At 40.2% G+C, this 17,805-nt stretch overlaps 1 protein-coding gene across 1 annotated transcript in view; it reads left to right on the top strand.

Annotated features, from left to right (window-relative positions):
- The first annotated feature begins 5,666 nt into the window (after positions 1 to 5,666).
- TAOK1 (TAO kinase 1) overlaps positions 5,667 to 17,805 on the top strand; it is a 109,838-nt gene continuing 97,699 nt past the window's right edge. The window contains exon 1 of the mRNA XM_070390327.1: positions 5,667 to 5,837. The gene's annotated coding sequence lies outside the window, so the exon portion shown is untranslated. The remainder of the gene's footprint in view (positions 5,838 to 17,805) is intronic.

Genomic DNA, 17,805 nt, shown 5'->3' with positions numbered 1-17,805 from the left:
TAGCCAAGCATTTGGAAGCTGGGTATGGCGTGTGGAGAGGAGGAAAGGAGAGACAAAAAGGGGCAGACATCTGACAAAATTCTTTAAATTCCTGAGGCACTGGACTTTTCAGTTACAGGGTTTAATGCATTTCCTCCCCCTCACCCCCTCCAAGCTAATTTGAATTGTCACTTTCAACCAAAGTCTTCTTGCTAGTATTGTACTACTGCCCAGCAAAGAGAAGGCTCAGAGGAAGCCCAAAGATAATCTTAGGCCAATAAAATGTCAACTTATTTGATATTTTGATTGCCAGCTGTTTGTTTCATATCTTATGTAGCACAACTCCCGTAGGACTTTGTGTTTTTGTTTTTAATCCTGGCAGATGTCAGCCAAAGACGAGGGCATGACAAAATCACCAGTTGATCCAGAAGTGCATTCCAAAAACCTCTCAGTCCGCAACCATGCAGCCCAACCCTTGCCACATTCACGGATGTCCCAGACAATTGTGATGTACTGATCACGGGCACCTGCCAGACAGTAGCATCAGAGAAGTGTGATGAATATTTACCTCCTGACACACACACACACACACACACACACACACACACACACACATCTACCATTTGAAAACATTTCCCATGGGTTAGGCACTTTACATGTTACGTTAGTATTATTTTTTTTAATAATTTTTAAAATTTATATATTTTTGGCTGTCCTGGGTCTTTGTTGCTGCACAGGTTTTTCTCTGGTTGGAGTGAGCGGGGGCTGCTTGTCATTGCATTGCACAGGATTCTTATTGCAGTGGCTTGTTTTGTTGCATAGCACGGGCTCAAGGGCACCCAGCTTCAGTAGTTGTGGCACAACTCCCTGGCTCTAGAGTATAGGCTCAATAGTTGTGGCATATGGGCTTGGTGGCTCTAAGGCATGTGGGATTTTCCTGGATCAGGGATTGAACTCGAGTCTACTGTTTTGGTGGGTGGATTCCTTACCATTGAGCCACCAGGGAAGCCCCATGTTACCTTATTTAAATCCTCACACAACCCTGTGAGGGGGGTAATGTCAACCCCGTTTTATAGAAAAGGAAAGCAAAACTCAGCCTGGTTATGAAGTCAGCACAAAGTAACATACTCACCGACAGGAGTAAGAGGGGGAGACGGAACTCCACAGTCAATTTTTTTTTTGTTAGACACTTTAATTTTCTTCGTTAATATACACGCATTGTTTTTGGTTGTTAAAAATAATTTTATTTTACATTTTTAGTTATATTAATATATACGGTTTATTGGCAACATTGATTATAACATATTGTATCAAGTGCACCACATGGAACATTTAACAAGATAGACAATATCCTAATTATATTCTCACAATACAATGAAAAGGATTCAACTCAAGCCAGGGCCTGTAAGAAATTATTTGCACATCATGTACATCTGATAAAGGACCTCTACAGTCCATGTTTTTCACTCTGGCCGTACTGCCTTCACATCCACTGCCTGATATCTTCAGGGCTGGCTTTCTTTAAGACTCCGGTGCAGCTGCTTTAATTTATTCATGGCTTCTGCTACAGATGCGTATCTGATAGATACCCGAGACTGAAAGTTTTCTAGGGCAGGACTTTCTTGAACTAAATTGTATTCTACCATCCTTAGGGACCTTGGCCCAGCGTTTATTTCTGTGTGTTAAAATGGGACAATCTGGGACTTCCCTGGTGGTCCAGTGGCTGAGACTCTACAACCCCAGTACAGGGGGACCTCAAGTACCTCAAGTGAGAAACAGGTATGAACCATCACAGCAGAGGCCATGGGGAAGAGGAACCAGGCCAATTCAAGAACTGTTCAGGAGTTAAATCCACAGAAAGCACAGTCCCTGCAACCATTCTAAGCACTGACTACCACTGATGAGTGTAAATTTCTTTTCTTTCTTGGATAAATTCTAAGAATTGAATAGCTTATATGTTTTACAGTATCTACTAAAAATACCTTCATGTTGAACAAATCTGACTTTGGGATATGCCCCTGTAGGTGTGTGTGTGTGTGAAATTTGAAGAATTTGAGGAAAGAGGCCTATTAGCACAAGATCATAGGCACAGATCTGGGATAATAATAATAATATTAAGACAGCCAGAGTCTCTTAAGATGCCCTATGTGTTGAGGAAACAGAGTGGGGTGTGGGGGAGCTGTAATTTAGACAGAGGTAAGTGTGAGAACAAGGTCATGGCTGATACAAAATACTATAAAAACACTCCCTATACAACAACAAACCTTTATTAGTCTTAAAAAATTTTTTTAGGCTATGCCATAGGTCATGCAGGATCTTAGCTCCCCAACCAGGCACAGTCATATCCACTGGACTGCCAGGAAAGTTCCCAACATCAAACCTTTAGATTTCACTCCCAGTTTACAAGAAAAATAGTGATTGAAGCAAATGTGAAACGACATCATAAGGATGCAACTGGCCAAGTCCAGAATGTGGAAAGTTCTTAAGATATATAATCTGGTTTCTTCAACAAATAATCTGTGTATGAAAAAGGAAGAAAAAAGGAAAGGAGAAGAAAAAAAGGAAGGGAAAATGTTATACATGAAAAGAAACTTGAGAGACATATTTATCAATCAAGTGCAAAGTGCAGATCCCGATTCAGATAAATGGGGTATGAAATAATATTTTGGAAACTATTGGGGAAAAAACTGAACATGAGCTGTGTATTAAATCATATTAAGGACATATTTTAAAGGTGTGATAAAGAAATCATGGTTATGTTAAAAGTATTTATTAGAGATACATATTCAGTTCAGTTGCTCAGTTGTGTCCGACTCTCTGTGACCCCATGGACTGCAGCATGCTAGGCTTCCCTGTCCATCACCAACTCCCAGAGCCTGCTCAAACTCATGTCCTTTGAGTGAGTGATGCCATCCAGCCATCTCCTCCTCTGTCATCCCCTTTTCCTCCTGCCTTCAATCTTTCCCAGCACCAGGGTCTTTTCCAATGAGTTCGTTCTTCTCATCAGGTGCCCAAAGTATTAGAAGTTCAGCTTTGTTACCAGTCCTTCCAATGAATATTCAGGACTGATTTCCTTTAGGATTGACCGGTTTGATCTCCTTGCAGTCCAAGGGACTCTCAAGAGTCTTCTCCAACACCACAGTTCAAAAGCATCAATTCTTTGGCACTCAGATACCAGAGATATCAGAAATCAGAGATACATATTAAAGTAAATATTTACAGGTGAAATGTTATCATGGTTTGTTGGAGATTTACTTAAAAGTGCGTGAGGGTGGACTTCCCTAGTGGTACTGGATAAGAATCGGCCTGCCAATGCAGGGGACAGGAGTTCCATCCCTGGTCCAGGAAGATTCACGTGCCACAGAGTAACTGAGTCCATGCGCCACAACTATCGAGCCCGCATGCTACAACTACTGAAACCTGTGCCCCTAGAGCCTGAGCTCTGCAACAAGAGAGACACCACTGCAATGAGAAGCCCATGCACAAGAAGAGTAGCCCCTGCTCACCTCAACTAGAGAAAGCCTGTATGCAGCAAGGAAAACCCAGCACAGGCAAACAAACAAACCCCCATGGGGTGAGGGAAAAGGTTGTGGGAGAATAGGTGAAACAAGAATGATGAAGTGTGATAACCAGTGAAGTTGGGATAACGGTCATGAGGTTTACTATTCTGACTCCTTTTTTGTTTGTTTGAAATTTTCTATAAAAAATTAAGAACAAATACTACAGGAAAGCATGAATCTCTTTCCATTCCCAAATGTATAAAGTAACCAGAAGAGAACATTCTTGCTGTAACACTCTCAGAAAATGGGATCAGGATTGGACGGGCATTATTTAAGGAGTATGTGGCGGGAGAGGGGCTCCAGGGACAGGACGGTACAAGAAAAACTGTTTCTGAGCAGAGCTGAAAAAGCCATAGAGGAACACAAATTTCAAGATGAAAGGAGTATCAACTATGCCAACTATTGTAGATGTCAAGAAGGAAAGGATTAAAATGAATACTCCACTAGATATAACTAGGAAGTCACTCTTGACCTTGGCAGGATCAGTTTTCATTTTCAGTGGAGGTGGGATGATACACAACTTTTCCAAGAACTTGTCTATGAAGGAGAGGTACGGTGAAGATTGTAATCTCTCCTTCAACTTCAAAGAAGAAGAAGTTAGGGCATTTTTTGGTTTTTCATGCTGAGGGGAAGTTGCCCCTTTGAGAATGATTGATGACATAGATGAAAAGAGTAATGACCGACTGATTTGCAAAGCAAGGACTCTTACTAGGAGAGGGAACATTGAGAACAAATTATACATTCATTCCGCTGAAGCAGAGAGCTAGTTTTTTTCTGATCACAGCCAACGTACTTGCCTAGTTTATTTTAACTTCCAATTATTGTTCTGGTGTACATATTCACTCACAAGTCCCACACGACACATCTATTTATCTCAGTTTTATACACTGAAGAAAAAAGATTTTTTTATGACTGCACTTTAGGCATACCTTTTGGTTCTTGAATAAAATTGCTCTCTTTGTGGCCCACTGAAGAGGTTTTCCCCTTTAAAAGGTTTTCATTACAAAAAATGAGAAGCACTACCTCTTCTCTTAGAACTCTTCAGTTTGTTTACTGCTCTTATTACTCAGCCTACTCACTCCACAAAAACTTTTCAAGACTTTGTCCTTTTTCTACCATCGCTAACATATAGGATGGTGTAGATCTGTATTTCTCTTATTACCGTTCCAAAAATTACTATAAACTTTTCGAATCTGAAAAACTCAATTATATACTGATTACGCTGACCAGCTTATCTCTGAATTCCAAGGAGGGATTGAAATAAAGTGTGTAAGAAGGGGATTATTCAACACGTCAGGGAAAACTTCATTCTCAGGGTTATGGGTGGGGGGTGCAGATACTTTGGGAATGGGAAAAGCAGAGGCGGAGGACAGCAGATAAGCTCTTCTTTCTTAGGTTTCAGGGTGAAATAAATGCACCTGACGCCCGCGTGGCAGAAGAGCTCCGCCAGCTGAGCGAGCCGGGGCTGGACAGAGGCTGTAAACTCCGGGACACTCGTGAGACTCCGCCCAGTGTTAGCACTCGCGCGTTCCCGTGAGGGCGTGCACGCGTACGCAGTCTTGTCTCGCGCAGGGTCGAGCCTGTCAGGCGGGAAATCTCGCGAGATCGGAGACTGGGATGACTGTCGGGAGGAGGGGAGTGGTGTCGGGGAAGGGGGGGAATCTGGGCAGCGGCCGGGCTCTGTGGCTTCAGGGCTCGGAGAGAGAGAGGGAGGGTGGCAAAGAGAGTGAGTCGGTGCCTCCGCCTGCCTAAGGAGAGAGAAGGGGTCCCGCTTGCCTGCGCCCTTCGCGGGGCGAGAGCGCGAGGCACCCGCAACCTCTGAGGCCTCCGGCCCCTGGGGACCCCGCCCCGCCGCCGGCCGGCCGGCCCGGGGCCTCTCTTCCCTTTGTGAGCGCCCCCTTCCCAGGGGTGGTGGTGGTGGCGGAGGGCTGTGCGTGGGCCCGCCCGCCGAGGGGCCGCGGCGGGGGACCGAGAGGGCCTCGGCTGTGTGAGGACAGGAGGCGGCCGAGGCCCGGGCCGGTTCCCCCGAGGCGGCGGCGGCGGCGGCGGCGGCTCCCGGCACTTCCCCGCGCCATCTTAGCTGAGCCCAAGCGCTGAGGGCGCCTCCTCGACCCCGGTCGTCCCCTCGCCCCCGCCCCTTGTCGCAGAGCTTGGGCTGGGCGGCTTGCTGGGGCTCCGGGGGCGGCGGTCTGTCGCCTGGCCCCCTCCTCCTCACTCCTCGCCCTCCAGCATAGCGGCTCCCTCGGCGCTGCAGGGGGCTGCGCCTGCCTACTCCGCCCCAGACCTGTCGGCGAAAGGGTAAGGGCACCTCTGCTTTGGGAAAGGGAGACATGGAGGGGGCGGGGAAATTCGGCCCACTCTGGCCGCTGCGCGGAAGCTGGGATGTGGGGGGGTGGGGTGGGGGAGGGAGACAAGGAGGGTCTGTGATTCTGTGGGTGGGGTGAGGAAGCTGGTGAGCTAGGCGCCCTCCTGTTTTGAGGGGCAAGAGCAATTGCATTCCTCTTTCCTGAGGGTCACCGGAAGGGGTGGTGGAAGGGGATGTCTCGAGGAAGGTGTGGCCCTCCTAGGGAGACAGGGTTGATGTGCACCCCGACTTAAAGGCGCGAGGTCCCCTTCCCTTCTGATCCCTCTGCTCCTCCCTCTTCTCCTTTGTAGTGTCTGTGTATTCTTGAGAAGGGAGACTGCTCTGGGTAGTCTACTGGGTAGATTCCTCCCGCTCCCCAGGAAGTCTGTACCCCACTTCTGTAGGGGTGATGGAAGCGTTTCTTTCCCCCTACCCTTCCCCATCCTTTAGTCTGCTGCAGTGCTGCAGAAGTCCAAGGCAGTTTCTTCATACACAGGCCCGTGTATACACTGAAGGGAGGGGGAGCGGGAGAGGGAAGTAATGGCGATTCCCTTAGAAAGGTTACCCCTTTTCCTTTGGTTTTAAATCGATAACAGTACCGGTTTAATACTCTTCCTCTTGAGATCTGTCCGTGGGAAGTATATCTGTTCCTGTTGTTATTGCGGGGATATGGCCACTCAAGAGGGACCCTGCCATGTTAGGAACAGTTTTGATGGTCTCTCTTGCTCTCTCATTTGAACACTAGATTGACTTTGTGTGAGCATATTGGGTTTTCGTTAAGATTCAAGTAAAATAATTTTGTTTTCTCTGGTTTCCCACTTTTTTTTTTCCCTCTTCCTATGACTTTTACTTGAAGAATTATTCAAGATTATTCTGTACAGACAGGATGTCTGATGGACATTGCTTCTCCCTGAGCTGTGAATTTTTAGGGTTAATACTATTTTGTATACATCGAAATGGAATTTTCCCAAAATGATTAGGCCACACACCTTTCTATTGCAAATGCTTTGTTTCTTAGTGTAAGGGAAAAATAAACGTTAATTTGCCTGATTATGCTGTAATAGAATATTCTGTAGTCAAAAAGTCATTTTCCACTTTTGCTTCATGTCATATTTGTTTAAGACAAATCATCTTATCTGGTTTGCGGTAGTACTTATTGGTTTTGTTTAGTAGAATAGAAATAAATTAAAAAATACATTCTAGAAGTATGTTGCCAAGTTCTTCTTGTGACCAAAGAGTAGTCTTGAAGTCTATAGTTGATACTTTTCTCTTTACTGATGGAGTGAGTTCAAAACGTTCCATACTTGAATATTCATATAATTAAATAACTGTTACACAGAGTGATGAAGATGACTAAATACAGAAATCATGTCTTGACATTTTACTAGCAAGTTGTATTTATTGTTTAAGCTTTACTTAGTGGCTGACTTGTTTTTAAATACTTCCCTGCCATCTACATTTTACATTGTTCATCAGAGCTCTTTTGGTGTTTGTTGCATTTTGAAACCCATTTTAAGACAAGGATTTAAAGATGTTAGAGGCAGTAGTAGTGTTAAGCATTAATTTAGTTTCTGTCTTATTTCATGATTTTAATATAGGAGGACACGTTAATGGTATGTTAAGTCAGTTTTTATTGTTTTTACTTGGCAAATCTACTTGCTTTCTTTATTCTCCTGATTTTTTATCTGAATTCATTTAAATTTAAACAGCACTTCTCATTTGAATCTTTATTTCATGGCACAATGCTGCATGTTGTGGTGGGCAGTTTTTCCCTGTATGGCAAACTGTGACGTAAAGTTTAATTCTCTGTATTATGGCTTGTTGTTGATAATTAATTCATATATATTAGCATGTGTAAACCCCAGCATACTGCTTATTAAAGAGTGTCTGTTTTGTCTTTCAAAGATGTAGAGAGAGGGGATTTGTCAATAAGGGTTATAAAACTTAAGGATGTAGACAGAATATAGGTAAACTACTTGCTATACATCAGAATGCTGGAACTAAGAAGTACTCTTTAGAAAAATTATAAAGAGACCCTTGTCAATAGTTGGTAGGAATTCTGCTAAAAGTGGTAAAATTATGTTCATGACCAATTAGGTAAATTCATTATTGGGGGAAAAACTGAGGGTTATGGCAACTGAGTTCTGATGCTGCTGTCAGAAAGAGAATACTGAGAACTGTTAGTCTGAGTTGGTTGATTGCAGATTAGTATGGTACCTCTTGTGTTTCTAAATAGTTCATCTACAAAATGGCAGTGGACATCACTTCCTGTTCTTTCACAACTGACTCTCTGAATTCCCTTTTAATGACTTAATTTTTGGCATTCTCGTATCTGATTTGCTAATTTTGTTATAATTCTCATGCTTTATAGATGGAAGAATTTGTTAGAATCAATTTAGTTTTAAAAGGTTTTATATAGAATTATCTTGACAGTAACTAAGTATCCTTCAAATTAAAGGATATTTTCTCAAACATTTAAACTCTGAAAGGTTTTAAAGAAACATAGCAATATACAGGACCAAAAGTATGAGTGAACTAAATAGAAAGTAGTTACTGTATTTTCTGTAATATATATATTGGGAGAACAGTAGATATGCAGTTAATTGACCATGTTAGTATACACCATGCTTTCTGCATATCAAAGTATAGGCATGATACTTGATCCCATGTTATGATGCCATCCCACTAGTATGAAAGAAACTAATTATTTGCAAAATACTAGAAGAACCAAATACTCTTAACCATAAAAAGTGTAATTTAAGAATTTTCTAGTACTTGTAAATATGGAGCTGGAGGAGGGCACAGCATCCCATTCTAGTATTTTTGCCAGGAGAATTCCGTGGACAGAGGAGTCTGGTGGGTGACGGTCCATAGGGTCACAGAGAGTCTGACATGACTGAAATGACTTAGCATGCACGCAGTGGATATGAATACTTAGTAAATCCAGAAGTTATCTAGAGGGCCAATTCTTGGCATTGAATTTACATTTGAGATTGATCTGTTATTCAGATTACCTGGAAATAAATTCTGTTTTTCTTTGACCACTTCAAATATTAAAAGCATTTTCTCTCTCCTGTGTATATCTTTTTGGTTATCAGTAGTCTGTTGTAACAATTGCACTCATACTATTAACTTTTTAGAAATTAGGAGCTTTTTTATATGTATTAGTTAAGGGCTGCTGTTCAGTTCCGGATTATATATGAATGAATCTCTTCTAAAGTTTCAATTCTGTAGTCAAAAATAAAAGTGAGATTGTTGTATCAGAGTGCCAATGTATGTTCATCCACCTTTAGGTTTCTGTACTTGTTCATGGCTGGATTATTTTTTTTATTGTTCAGGGTTTCAAATTTTAAAATGTGAGTGTAGGAGAAAGAAATGGCAACCCACTCCAGTATTCTTGCCTGGAAAAGTCCATGGACAGAGGAGCCTGGCAGGCTGCAGCCCATGGGGTTAGATGACTGAGCATGCATGCATGAGGGTGGAGGGAGATGGGTTGGTAGCAATAAACTGGTAGAACTAAAAAATAAATCAATGTAAGTGTAAAAAACACAAATCCATTATATTGGATTAAAATTTTTAATTTTTAATGATAAAAATTAATATTTAGTATCATTAAAGTGTCTCATACCTTCTTAAAAAATCCACATGAATTTAAAAATTGTTTGGAGGGACTAGAAACAGTTTCAATTGGGATGTTCTGTCAACATTTGGTAACAATTATTTCTATATCAGTCTCTTGTTTGTGCTAGAAGACTTTTTGTTCTGAAATAGAGTTTAAGGCTGCATCCTCTTACCTAGTGACAGAATTGAGTGGCCCATAAAAGGTGGAAAGGCTTTTCACAATATAAAGTACTTGGCATGTAAATAGAGTTAATGAAAGTACAGGTTACTAAATACTTTATATAATAAATATATAGCCTGTTAAAAATATCAATGACACTGGAATTGTTATGTAAACATAACTACATTTAATGTACCCTAACTTATCTTTGGAGAAGGCAATGGCGACCCACTCCAGTACTCTTGCCTGGAAAATCCCATAGATGGAGGAGCCTGGTAGGCTGTAGTCCATGGGGTCGCTAAGAGTCGGACACGACTGAGCGACTTCACTTTCACTTTTCACTTTCATGGATTGGAGAAGGAAATGGCAACCCACTTCAGTGTTCTTGCCTGGAGAATCCCAGGGACGGCGGAGCCTGATGGGCTGCCGTCTATGGGGTCGTACAGAGTTGGACACAACTGAAGCGAATTAGCAGCAACTTATCTTTAAAGTTAAGAAGGGGATGATTTTTCCTTTTGATAAAGTTATTCAATATGATAGTGTTGTGCAGATTCAGAAATAAATGAATTACTTCATGTAAGGAGCACACATGCAAAGTTCAGTTTCTGAGAAAAGCTGCTGCTGCTGCTGCTAAGTAGCTTCAGTCATGTCTGACTCTGTGCAACCCCATAGACGGCAGCCCACCAGGCTCCCCTGTCCCTAGGATTCTCCAAGCAAGAACACTGGAGCGGGTTGCCATTTCCTTCTCCAATGCATGAAATTGAAAAATGAAAGTGAAGTCGCTCAGTCGTGTCTGACTCTTCGCGACCCCATGGACTGCAGCCTACCAGGCTCCTCCATCCATGGGATTTTCCAGGCAAGAGTACTGGAGTGGGTCGCCATTGCCTTCTCCTCTGAGAAAAGCATCAACAGATAATGGTATGGAGCACAATATTTGGATCTGTAGTCACCAATAATAAACTGGCGCTTCAGTTCAGTTCTGTTGCTCAGTTGTGTCTGACTCTTTGCGACCCCATGAATTGCAGCACTCCAGGCCTCCCTGTCCATCACCAACTCCCGGAGTTCACTCAGACTCACGTCCATCGAGTCAGTGATGCCATCCAACCATCTCATTCTCTGTCGTCCCCTTCTCCTCCTGCCCCCAATCCTCCCAGCATCAGAGTCTTTTCCAATGAGTCAACTCTTTGCATGAGGTGGCCAAAGTACTGGAGTTTCAGCTTTAGCATCATTCCTTCCAAAGAAATCCCAGGGCTGATCTTCAGAATGGACTGGTTGGATCTCCTTGCAGACCAAGGGACTCTCAAGAGTCTTCTCCAACACCACAGTTCAAAAGCATCAGTTCTTCAGCACTCAGCTTTCTTCACAGTCCAACTCTCACATCCATACATGACCACTGGAAAAACCATAGCCTTGACTAGACGGACCTTTGTTGGCAAAGTAATGTCTCTGCTTTTCAATATGCTGTCTAAGTTGGTCACAACTTTCCTTCCAAGCGTTTAATGTATCTTAATTTCACCATTTATTAGCTGTGTGACTTCTTTATGTCACTTTTTAAGCCTCACTTTCCCTGGTGGCTCAGAGAAGGAAATGGCAACCCACTCCAGTATTCTTGCCTGGAAAATCACATAGACAGAGAGGCCTGGTGGGCTACAGTCCATGGGGTCTCAAAGAGTCGGACACAGCTGAGTGACTAACAAACTTCCCTAGTGGCTCAGATGGTAAAGAATACGCCTGCAATGCAGGAGACCTGGGTTCAATCCCTGGGTTGAGAAGATCCCCTGGAGAAGGGAATGGCAACCCACTCTAGTATTCTTGCCTGGAGAATTCCATGGACAGAGGAGCATGGCAGGCTGCAGTCCCTGGTTGCAAAGAGTCGTCTTGAGTGACTGAACACTTTTTCCTGGTCTATAAAATGAAAATAATGTCTACTTTATAAGGTTGTTAGGTTTAAATGGGATAATACTTGTTAAGTACTTAACATATTGCTTGATATGTAGTAAGCACTCAGTAAGATGTTGGCTTTCACATACTGGCCACTTAATAAATGTTTACAAATGAAGATAGGGAGTCTTAATTTTTAAGAATGAATTATATTCCATAATTTTTATTTGAAGTTAGATTTATACATTTGGACCTCTCTTTCTCTGTGTATGTGTGAGTGTGTGTATGTGTATATATATATATATATGCATATAACATATTTTTGAAAGAAATGGTTAGAATTTCTTTTTTAAAATAATATTTATTTATTTGGCTGACTGAGTCCTACTTACCATGTGGGATCTTCAATCTTCATTGCTGCATGGGGGATCTTTAGTTGCGGCATGTGGAATTTAGTTTCCTGACCAGGGATCAAACCCCAGTGCCCTCCATTGGGAGCTCAGAGTCTTAGCCACTGGACTGTCACAGAAGTCCCAGAAAAGGTTACACTTTCTAACCAAGGGTAGCTTGCAAACTTTTTGTACCTATAATGAACTACTATGTGGTTCTGTAAGAGATTTTCTTTTTCCTTTGCTGGATGTAAACCTGTCTTGAAGACAAAATTTCCTTTCCCTTTAGTTGTTGTTGGTGTTCAGTCACTGAGTTTGTGTCCAACTTTTTGCAGCCCCATGGACTGTAGCCCGCCAGGCTCCTCTGTCCTCCACCATCTCCCGGAGTTTGCTCAAATTCATGTCCATTGAGTCAGTGATGCTATTAATATCTAACCATCTCATCCTCTGCCACCCGCTTCTCCTTTTGCCTTGTTTCCCCCTGCATCAGGGTCTTTTACAATGAGTTGGCTCTTCGAATCAGGTGGCCAGAGTTTTGGAGTTTCAGCGTCATCAGCAGTCCTTCCGATGAATATTGAGGGTTGATTTTCTTTAGGATTGACTGGTTTGATCTTCTTGCAGTCCAAGGAGACTTCTAAGTCTCATACTTCTACTTCCTGGAACTCTTTTCAGTGTCCCTGGCTTTGAAGGAATTCAAAGTAGTCATGTTCTCCTAAGGCTTTTTCTAGGTATGTTTTGTAGGTATGTCCCACCTTGAACATGCTTTATATTCCACAGTATATTAATTCAGCAAATGTTAAGTGATGATCATGTGCCAATAAGACTTGGTCCCTGCCGTGGAGGAATTCTGTCTTTTCATTTTTTCCACTTAAATAGTTTTCTCAAACTAGATATTCAGAGGAAAGCAGGGACCTTCCCATGGTTGTCAGTTCCTCTAAACCAGTTCTTTTCAAATTTTAGGTTGTGACCCATTAGTGACTTGTCAATTCAATTTAGTGGATCACAGCACCAGGTTTTTTTAATGAAAAATAATGAGGAAATGTCAGAGTGTGATGTGTAAGTAAAGGTGAGCGTTGTAATGGGAAACTTCTTTTGGCTTTATTTTTATGAGTTCTGGGTACACAGTTAAATTGTTTTGAAATTTCTTTTTGAACCCTCATATCTGAATATGCTTATTTTTTCTTTTTCTTTCAACAACTCTCCTTTCAGTCTCTCCTGATTCTAGTCTCTCATCTATTTGTTAGTTATGTTGCACATATTTACCTTTCCTAGGTCTTAAATCTTGTAGGGTACTGAAGACTTTGTCTAGTAAGTCCTGGGCAGGATGCCAGCAGTTTGGGGTATGATGATAACTTCTGAGGTTTTTATTTTGGGGAATATATTATCACATATCTAATGTCACATCTTACGTGAGGGCAGTTTCTCACGAATTGCAGAATTTATTTAAAAAAAAAAACTTTATTTGGAGCATAATAAAATATATTTTTGAGGCATATGTAGATTTAAACTATTAGTTGTAACATGTAATTCAATAAAGTTTATTATTATTACTAAATGTATTGAGTATATTTGAAAAATTTCAGTGTACTTCTGTGCATTGTCTAAAGATACCCTTATGTTTTGATGTTTTTAATTGACTTAATGATAGTAGTTACAAGTCTCTATAGTTTGTATTTTGGACTGATTTCTTCCAATTTATTCCCATGAAAACTGAGAGAAGTTTCAGAAAAAAGTTGATGAAGCATTATTAAACAAGGTCAAGGTTTTTTTCCTTTTTTACACTTGGGAATTTAGTGTCACTCAAAATTGGAAAAGCTTTGTCTCTTTGCCAAAAGCATCCGTAATCCTTGATTGTTTTAATAACTTATTAATGTGTAATTGTACTTGATAAGGAAACTTGAGTCTTCAACGTTGCACGAAAAACTCTGTATGGTATATATTATAATATTTAATATGTAGACTTTAAGTTAACTCTTGCTGTGTAAATGATAGGTGATGACTGTGATGTTTTATAGAGACCATCACTTCGTAGGAGTACACTGTTTCAGTTAGTTGTTTCTTAAAATTCAAGGGTTCTGAGTCCTGGGGTGCAGTGTAGTGTGCTCACTTTCACATTCTTTACTTTATGTGATTGTTAGTGATGGTAATTTTTCCATTACCTGGAAAAGCACAAATAATTTAAACAGAGTAATGAAAAGATCCTTTTATCTTTAATTTAGATACTGACAAAATCGTTTTGTGTATTATGTATGAAAGTTCAGTTCTGTGAAGTAATGCCATAAAACTTAAGGCTAAAAGGATTTTAAGAAGGAAAAGATGTGTAAAATTTCTACTTAGGAAAGAAATGCTCTGTAGTAGAAAAACTTGAATGCTAACTGTAGAAAGTATAGAATATGGATATTTGTTTATGTGATACTTTGAGCTCATTGTGGATATGCATGCAAATGTAAACTGGAGAAATCACTGTGTTCAAAAATAGCATGGTTTTAGGGGAAAACAACAATAGTGATACATGAATTTTGTTTTGTAATGTATATTAGATACTTTGATAAGTATCTAATATATCTGATATATCTGATTCTTAGAAGAATAAGCTTTACAAAAGAGTTTGTTCCTGTAGTAAAAGAAGTTTTACTAAATCCCTAAATAATGGATTGTTACCAAATGAGTTTTTCTTTGGTTGAATACATAAGAAATAGATATTGTTTATTATTTAATCATCAAATCAATGATAAGGGTGGTGGGTTTTTAAATTTATTTTTTGTTTTGCTTTTGCATTTAGTATTAATAGTTTCAGTTCATTTCAGTCGCTCAGTGGTGTCCAGCTCTTTGCGACCCCATGGACTGCAGCACACCAGGCCTCCCTGTCCATCACCAACTCCCGTTTACCCAAACTCATTTCCATTGAGTCGGTGATGCCATCCAACCATCTCATCCTCTGTCATCCTCTTCTCCTCCCGCCTTCAATCTTTCCCAGCACCAGGGTCTTTTCCAGTGAGTCAGTTCTTCGCATCAGGGGGCCAGAGTATTGGAGTTTCAGCCTCAGCATTAGTCCTTCTGATTTCCTTCGGGATGGACTGGTTGGATCTCCTTGCAGTCCAAGGGATTCTCAAGAGTGTTCTCCAACACGAGAGTCCAAAAGCATCAATTCTTTGACGCTTTCTTTATAGTCCAACTCTCACATCCATACATGACTACTGGAAAGACCATAGCTTTGACTAGACGGACCTTTGTTGGCAAAAATAGTTTCAGTATCAGAAGGGAATTGGGTTTTGTGTCTTTAAGAAGGACGGAATGTGATTTTTTTTTTTTTTTGCATTTTTTTTTTTTCAATCAACCAGAATGGACCCACGTTGGCAGTTAAATGTTTTGAAAACTTTAGATAGTAATCAAATTAAGAACTTTTCATTTTTATTTATCAGATTTGGAATGCAGATATTTTAATAATAAATCATTCTCTCAAAAATTTTCCTTCAATTGAATACTTAGGCTACTAACATTTTACAGTCTGCATACTCTAAACAACTAAATTTAATAAGGCATCTGGTTAATTTAAAAGCCTTGTAAATACACATTTTCGTTCAACCTTCCAGGAGATGGCAAGGAGTATATTAGGGGAGGAATAGTGAAATAGATACAGTAAGCAAACATCTAAAATGTATTTTATGGTTATCTTAGAGGTGATAAATCCAGTCATCACCAATAAAATGGTTCTGTTGTTGAGATACAAAATGTTTATTAAGTAATACAAAAACTAATTGTTTTTGACAATACATTAAGGTATACTGCCATTATGGTTTTTTTTTAATATAAATTATATTGGATTAATATTAAGTGAAATGGTATCCCAAATTTCAGTTTTCTGTTATTCTGCTTTATCTTATTCAGGTGGCATTGTGATATGTGATTAAAACATTTTTTTTTAAAGTTTTATTCTTTTAATCCTTTTCAAACATAGTCATTAAGCTATTTGGTTTACTCTTATTTGGTCTAAGCTTAATATAGATATCAATTTCAATTTAACTACTTGAAATACATAGATTATAGTTTATAATCTGTTGATTTTTACTATGAATGCATCCAATCAGAATGGTAATTGATGGAATTTAAATTTAAAGACTACCAGTGGGCTTTCTTCATAGCTCAGTTGGTAAAGCATCTGTCTGCAATGCAGGAGACCTGGCTTCAATTCCTGGGTCGGGAAGATCCCCTGGAGAAGGAAATGGCAACCCACTCCAGTATTCTTGCTTGGAGAATCCCGTGGACAAAGGAGCCTGGCGGGCTGCAGTCCATGGGGTCACAAGAGTCGGACATGACTTAGTGACTAAATCACCACCAGTGTAGCTAGTATACTATATAGCTTTAGTATCAAAATAAGATTCTGTAATAACACATGTACTTGTTATGTATCTTTTGAGTGCTACATTCCAGGCACTGTGATTATCAAAATAGGTTCAGTGATGACATCTCTTATTATACATTTTTAAATGCTATTTGCTAGGTACTAAGCTGAGATACTGAAATGAGTACAATTTAATCTCTCCTGTTTTTTCAGTTTAGCAGGGAAACAGACTTGGAGACAAATTATATCATATAAAAACGCAGTGCGAAATTTCTCAATCATGGCAGTATTGACATTTTAGGTAGGATAATTCATTGTTGTGGGGGTCTGTGTTGTAGAAGACCATTTGCAGTATCCCTGGCCTTTACCTTTAGATACCAGAAGCACTCCCTCTCCCCAGTTGTGACAATTAAAAATGTTTCCAGACATTGTCAAATGCCCCCTGGGGAGTAAAATCACCTCTTATTGAGACTCACTGGCGTAGTGAAAAGTTACAAAGAGCTGTTATTGTACAAGTGAAGGAAAGTCAAGGAATGTTTAGGTGGAGTGACCCCTTATGGGAGTGAAATATTGTATGAATCTTGAAGAAAAGTAGAACATGAAAGATCAGTGTCTAATAAGAGTGTAATTACTTATAGTTTGTGGCTGTAGGCTATGTTGTTTGGAAGGGAAATTCAGTAAAATGAAGCTGAAAAACTACTTTGGGGCCATGTATCTTTTAAACTATTTAATTGAGTTATAATTAGTGCAGCAAAATGCATAAATATTAAGTGTAAGCTTGTTGAATTTTTGCAAATTTATATACACTGTAACTCCCATGCACAACAACATATGGAACATTTGCAGCATCTCTCACAGTTATTTCTTTTTCCTTTTTTTAAAAAAATTAATCCGTGTTGTTTTTTTAAATTAATTTAGAAAAATACTTGTCTGCACTGGGTCTTAGTTGCGGCATGCAGGATCTTTTAGTTGTGACATCTGGAATCTAGTTCCTTGACCAGGGATCAAACCCAGGGCCCCCTGCATTGGGAGTGTAGAGTCTTAGTCACTGGACCACCAGGCAAGTGCCTCTTACAGTTATTTCTTGAAGGCCCTTTTTTGCTGTGCTCCTATTTGATATGAAAACCATATAAAAGCAAGGGTATGGTATGATAAGATTTATGTTTTGAAAAGATTACTCTGGAATTATTGCAGAGAATAGATGGGCAAAAATTATACATAGAGAGGTTGGTTAGAAGGTCATTACAGAAGCCTATAAATAAGGAGTAGCACTCATATGATGGATTTGAGAGAGATTACAAATAGCTGTGAAAAGAAGGGAAGCGAAAAACAAAGGAGAAAAGGAAAGATATTCCCATTTGAATGCAGAGTTCCAAAGAATAGCAAGGAGAGATAAGAAAGCCTTCCTCAGTGATCAATGCAAAGAAATAGAGGAAAACAACAGAATGGGAAAGACTAGAGATCTCTTCAAGAAAATTAGAGATACCAAGGGAACATTTCATGCAAAAATGGGCTTGATAAAGGACAGA

This window comes from Bos mutus, chromosome 19 (genome assembly GCF_027580195.1).
Source record: "Bos mutus isolate GX-2022 chromosome 19, NWIPB_WYAK_1.1, whole genome shotgun sequence".
Lineage (NCBI taxonomy): Eukaryota > Metazoa > Chordata > Mammalia > Artiodactyla > Bovidae > Bos > Bos mutus.
The sequence above is the reverse complement of the archived record's forward strand: the minus strand, read 5'-3'. Positions and strand labels throughout refer to the sequence as shown.